Below are 6,000 nucleotides of genomic sequence, written 5' to 3'. Positions count from 1 at the left end.
TGCCCTGGAAAGTCCTCTGAAGTTCATCATCTCAGTGCCCCAGTGGGCCTGGTTATGGGAAAGGGCTCCAGATGCCTTGTTCAGAGAAGGAATGCACTACAACCAGGTAAATCAGCCCTACTACACCATACTCCCCAAAACAGCTGCAGGTGGAGGGGAAGATTGAAAACGAAACAAAATGAAAGTCTTTGATGAACCCCTTTTGATGCTGTGCTAAAAGTCAGGGGAAAGATATTTTAGAAAACATGGTCTATATTCCTGAGAAATCTGTCTGAATTTCCAGATAATGGTGGGGTGGGCTTGAGGGCTGGGGAGCAAGGACGTTCCCTAATTACAACCTGTTAGTGAAGAAAAATGCATTCTTCACCATTACAGACAAGGGGAAAGCTGGGGGTCTCCCATCATACCCGCAACTTGAATTACAGTGAAAAGCTTTTCATCTGGGAGCTTGTGCACTAACTCAAGTCCTGGAGAGCCATTAGGGTAGTGCAGACATCCCCCCCTCCCCCGCCCACCTTGCTCTATTTTTCCTTCAAGGGCCCAGCACCACCGAACCTGCCCCCCTGTCCCTGCCTGGCAGGGATTTTGATGTGATTCCCAGCTGAAGCCCCAGGACCTAAGAACAAAGCTGACACTTAGTAGGTCCTCTATACACATGTTGAAGAGCTGCATATTTTGAATGCACATCTTCCTACTGAGCCCCTCCCCGGCGAGGACGGATGGGTAGGGACTGTCATGATCCCCTAATTCCAGGTGAGCGGCAGGGACAGGATCCTGGTCGTCCTAAAGGTCGGGAGACTGCCTGGTGGGCTGTGACCTTGGGGGCGCTCCCTGCGTCTCCTGGAGCTGGGGTTTCCCCCTCCACACGGGAGGGCCATGAACGCCCCCGGCGCGCCCCACGCAGCCTCTGGCCGACCTGCTGTGACTTGCCCAAGGTCACCCGAGCCGGGGGCCTGCAGCACCCGGCTCGGGAGGGCACGGGCCGGATGGGCGCCGCGCCCCGCGGCGGGTTTTGGGGTGGGGGCCGGCGCGGGGCGGTCCCGGGGCGCGGCGCGCTGACGCCGGGGCCCCGCGATGCGGCGGGGACGGGGCGCGGGGGGAGGCGCGTCGCGAGCGTCCTCCTTTTGTGCGAGCGCCGGCGGCTCGGCTTCTCGAAGGTAAACAGCGCTTCCTCTTCCTCCTCGCTGCGTCTCTTCCTTTTATAGTTATTTCTCGCCTGGCACTCGCCGGGGCCGCCACTCCTGCTGCTGCTGCTGCTGCTGCTGCTGCTGCCGCCGCGGCGGGGGCCGCTCGCGAACCTGTGGCGGTGACGTGAGCCCCGCCAACCCGGAAACGGCGGCGGCGGCACCGGAGGCTCCCGAGGCTCCTGCGCTCCCGCCCGCGCTCCCCTCGCCCGCCCGGGGCCGCCAGGTACGTGCGGGGCTCCGCCGGCGCCGCCGCCCGGCCCGCGCGCGCGCCCTTGGAGCCGCCTTGCACCGGGAGAGGCGCGGGGGCGGGGGCGCGCGCGTGATGGGTACGAGCCGGGCCGCGGGGCCCCGGCGCCGCTGAGGGAGGAGACCGGGCTTCGCAGGGATGGGGACGCCGGGCCGACCGCACGGGGCCACGGCGGAGGCACCTCGGGTGCGCGGAGGGCGCGCGGGGAGCACGCCGCGGTGCCGCCGCCCGGGTCCACCCAGGGCGGGGAGGGGAGCGCGCAGTGCGTGCGCCCGAGGCTCGGGGCGCCCAGGTCCGGGAGGATGTCCCCCCCCCGGCGGGCTCCTCCTGCGAGCCAGGTGAGGGCGCAGGGCCTGACCCCGGGCACCGGGCCACCCTCCCGCTAACTTCATCAGGGGCTGGGAAGGCCAGCCGTGTAGAATTGAGGAACTAGAGAGGTGAACAAAATCTCCATTGGCCCCCAGACTTCCTCCTGGGGTAGCCACCCCCTGTGTGTAAAGAGCACTTCCTCTTTGCCCTTTATCTTTTCTTTTCTTCTTTTTCTTTTTTAAAATGGAAGTTCAGTGTTAAGGGGTGAATGCCCTTGCAGCCCGCTGGGCTTTCCTGGGGCTGTGTACACACACACTGGGGCTGGAAGGAACCTGTGTGTTCTTTGAACGTGTGTCCTGTGAGGGGGAGTGGGAGGAAAGAGGAACCAGGACTTCCCTTGCCGGAGGCCTCAGGGGAGGCGGGGTGTCTTTGATCCCCACCCTGCTGCAAAAAATGCAGGGGTGCTGGAGAGACTGGGTGGAAAGGAGGCGCCGCAGGGGAGAGTCATGTGAAATTTGCACCTATATTTAATTCTTGGCCCTGCCACTATCAGCTTTGCGACCTTGGGCAAATTGCCTACCCTCTCTGAGTCTTAGGCTCCTGTCTGTAAAATGGGCTGTTGTGAGTTGAGGCCTAGAGAAGATGAATGGGAATATCCTGACCTGGAGGGGCGCTGTGAAGAGAAGAGTCACTGTTAGTCGTCTTTAATTTTGAATCCCTCGGGATGGGTGCCTGGAGCACAACTGTCACAGAGTTGTGAAATGAAAGGGTGGATGGTGAATTATGAGAAGTGAGCCAGTATGGTTCCCCATTTTGGTTTCCTTGCCCTGTGACAGCCATCCCATAATCCCCACAGAGCCATATTTTGCCACCTGGGCTCTGGAATCTACTCCCTCCCCCATGAGGATTATCTTGGGAGAAATATTGACTCCCTGTGAAAAAGGAGCTCAGCTCTGACTTTGAGGCTCTCCCATTCTTGGAAGATTGCATTCGGTGGTAATAAAAAGGAAGCATCATTTTGATTGCCACTGCCAGATGACTGGCCCAAGCGGCTGCCAGGGCTGCCAGCTGGGATGAATTCCCAGGCCTGGGGCTTCCTGTCACAGTGGAGGAGACTGGGAAGAGGTGGGTTTTCTCCTGTGGTCAAGCAGGTCAGAGTAGTCTGCTGGCCTGAGCAGAGCTTTCTTCCTGGGGAGGCCCACTGTAATTCGTATTCTCTAGACTTTTGTTGGGCTTTCAGCGTGGGAAAGGTGTGTGAATGAGTAAGAGAGGGAGAGAGATGAAGGAGGTTACAGAGGGATCTTTGGAAGTGGCTTTCTGTTAAAGACCTGGAATGTATTTCTGCACTTTACTTTGGGAAATTTTCAGGAAATTTGCTTTCTCAGATAGCCATCACTTGTCCTTTCTCAGCCTTCTGTGTACCTCCTTTAAGATCCTTAGCCAGGTGTGGCTTTCCCACACCCATGGGGCAGGAGATGAGTCTACTGATATTTTTGAGGGCAAGAGCAGGTCCATCTGTCCCAGTGCTGTGCTGCAGTTTGTGCTCTGGCCATGCTTACCTGTGTTAAATTGACTTTACGAAGACTTGGAGAGTCTAGGACCTGCCCAAGACTCTCAGCCACTGAGAGGCAGATTCTGGGTCCCCAACTAAGTCTTGTGGCTGCAAAGCTGATAGCCATTCTTGTAGGTCCTGCTGCATTCTCAATGCCTTTGTGTCCTCTGGCACTTGATACGCTACCTGGTTTATACTGCAGCCTCAGTTCATGTTTTTTTGACAGAATGAATAAAAGAGTGATGGTTTCCCTTTGCTGTTTATGAATTAATTTTGTCTGCATCTCAAGGTCAGTACCCTGGCCTGTAAGTGACCTTGAAATTGTTCTCTAGTGGTCCCTCTCAACATAGAGTCCAGTGCTTGGCAGCTTTTACTTCAGGATCCAGAGACAGGTGCACAGGGAGGACTCCTGAGGGGCACTGGTGCCGGGAGGTCATGGCCTCACAGTTTGCCATTGCTGCCATCTCTTTGATTGAAGAGACCACCATTCATGTGGCCTCGGTGGTCTGGGGACTTGACCATCCTTAGTGAAATCATGTGAGGATGTGCTGTGCAGGCGAAATGCAGATTTGTAATTGGTGCCCCTGAGCCAGGTGTGGTGGCAGGCTCTTATAGTCCCAGCACTCAGGATTGCAGGTTCGAGGCTAGCCCGGGCTACATAGTGAGAGTCTGACTGAAAATCAACAGCAACAAATCTGTGCACTTTGGCTGTATGCTGGCCAAAGGTCACTGCCACCTGGTACCCCTCTTGTCCTGTCTACAAACAGACAAAATAATCCCCACCCCAGTCTTTCTCACAGGATTCTTGAGTAAGAGAGAGAGAGAGATCCCTATTCACATCTCAGTTTTCCCTCCTACTGCTGTGTGCCTGAGATCAAGTTTCTTCTCTCCTGGAGACTCGGTGTTTGTGTCTGTAAGACGGGAGATGATTGGTCATGGTGCTGTGTCACTCACTGCAGTAGCAGGAGCAAAACCCTGAACGCAGGCCATGTTCCTGTCATGTGTCCAATGAGTGGTAATCATCCATGTCAATAATAATGGTTGTTTTTTCCCGCAGGAGTGTAGGTATCTGTAGGGTAGAAATGTCTGTCGTAACTGGAATTGAGCTTCCTGATTCAACTGGGGTGGAGGTAGGGCCCCTTCCCCGTGGGGGACATTTGAAAAAGTCCTGTGAAGACAGAATCAGTGAGATCTTATTTTTATCCATATCTCAGGATAAAGGGTCTTTTTCCTCTCTGTGTCTCTGTCTGTCTCTCATACATTCAACTCTATGTTCCTGTGACACTCTTTCAAATCTTCTGTAACCTTGGAGTCTAACTCCTTCCTACTTTCAGGTGAGACTTGACTCCCCCAATTTCTCCAGTGGAAAAAGTTCCTGCCCCTGTGGTGGAACTTGGGTCTTTGACAGTCTTAAAGGGGCATTAGCCTCACAGGTTGAAAGATAACCTTATAGCTAAGGATGCAGCAGGTTAAGAACGATTATTTTTTTTCCCTACCCTTCTCTGTTTCTAGAGGCAGCTAGGGTGTGGCTTCAGGGCCCCCGCTTTCAGGGTTCACACTGGGTTCTACTGCTTATTATCTCAGTATCCCAGGGCAAGGTCCTGTCTGTCTCTTTGGACCTTCTTTATCTGTCAAAAGATGAGAAATAATGACCACTGAAGGCATTGATAGGATTAACTCAGAGGTTGTATGGAAAGTTTCATAGCACAGTGCCCTGCACATAGTAGGTGCTCAGCAGATGTCTGTTCTGCCCCCTCCATGGGCTCTTTCCATCCGGGCCCTGGCCTCATCATTCTACCCTTCGTTAACAGCTCCCGTTCCCCTTGGGAATCAGCCCTTGGCTCGCTGGGTATTCCTCGATAAAAACTGTAGCAGCCAAGCCGTCTGAAGTCCAAGTGTGCTATTTTAAACCAATTGTTGACCGGCTGCTGTATGGGCTTCCACTGAATGGAGATGCTTCCACCAGAGCCTGTCAGGAGGAGTAACGGGGGAGCCACTGAGCTTACGTTCTGTCCCATTGATTTTTTTCCTCTTTTCTGAACACTTGCTGGCTGCCATCTGCTTCTTGAACATCTTGTTCATAAGTGCATAAATAATCGAAGTCGAAGAGGAGGTTTTCTTAAAGAAGTGTTGCTGAGAATGACTTTTATAAATATTTAAGATAATCTGAACCCATTAAAGGAATTGCAGGGTTTATTAAGAAAAAAAAAGGCTGAAAATGTGTTTTGAAAAGGTTCCTTTTCGTTCCAAGTTGAATACAAGGCGAGCGTAGTAAGCGAGGAAGAGCGTTTTCTGAGTGTGGATGCAGGACTTATGAGGAGTCAGTGGGTGGCCATCTGATGTCTTTTTGTTCCATGTTGGCAGGTGTGCACTTGCCTGTTTGTGGGATGGGAGGGTGAGGGGTCAGATCCAAGGGTCAAAGACAGGCCTCAACTACCAAAACTAGTTTTTGAGGGCTGCCTGGGCTTCCTTCAGACTCTGGGAGGGCCATTAAGTGACTTGTACACACATATTTCACATCTTCCTATAGCAGCCAGAGGCAGGCTTCTAGAAGGTTCCAAAGATGAGTCCCTTTTGGTTAATGATGGGCTATCATTTAGTGAGTCCTGGCATGGTTCACATTTGGGAAGCTTCTGGGTGGTAAGTTGGGGGAAGTTTCACAAACTTGAGTGTGCTCCAAGGCCACATGAGCTTCCCTTGCAGAT

At 53.7% G+C, this 6,000-nt stretch overlaps 1 protein-coding gene across 8 annotated transcripts in view; it reads left to right on the top strand.

The window, feature by feature from the left end:
- Positions 1–1,082: 1,082 nt before the first annotated feature.
- Cyrib (CYFIP related Rac1 interactor B) overlaps positions 1,083–6,000 on the top strand; it is a 127,535-nt gene continuing 122,617 nt past the window's right edge. For 2 of the 8 annotated variants that reach the window (XM_074069214.1, XM_074069217.1), the window contains exon 1: positions 1,084–1,157. The gene's annotated coding sequence lies outside the window, so the exon portion shown is untranslated. Of the gene's footprint in view, positions 1,158–1,284; positions 1,411–6,000 lie in introns of those variants that run through there. The other 6 variants (XM_020167045.2, XM_074069224.1, XM_074069216.1 and 3 more) reach the window with 4 other exon arrangements.

This window comes from Castor canadensis, chromosome 3 (genome assembly GCF_047511655.1).
Source record: "Castor canadensis chromosome 3, mCasCan1.hap1v2, whole genome shotgun sequence".
NCBI classification, from domain to species: Eukaryota; Metazoa; Chordata; class Mammalia; order Rodentia; family Castoridae; genus Castor; species Castor canadensis.
This window is presented reverse-complemented; position numbering and strand designations above follow the sequence as displayed.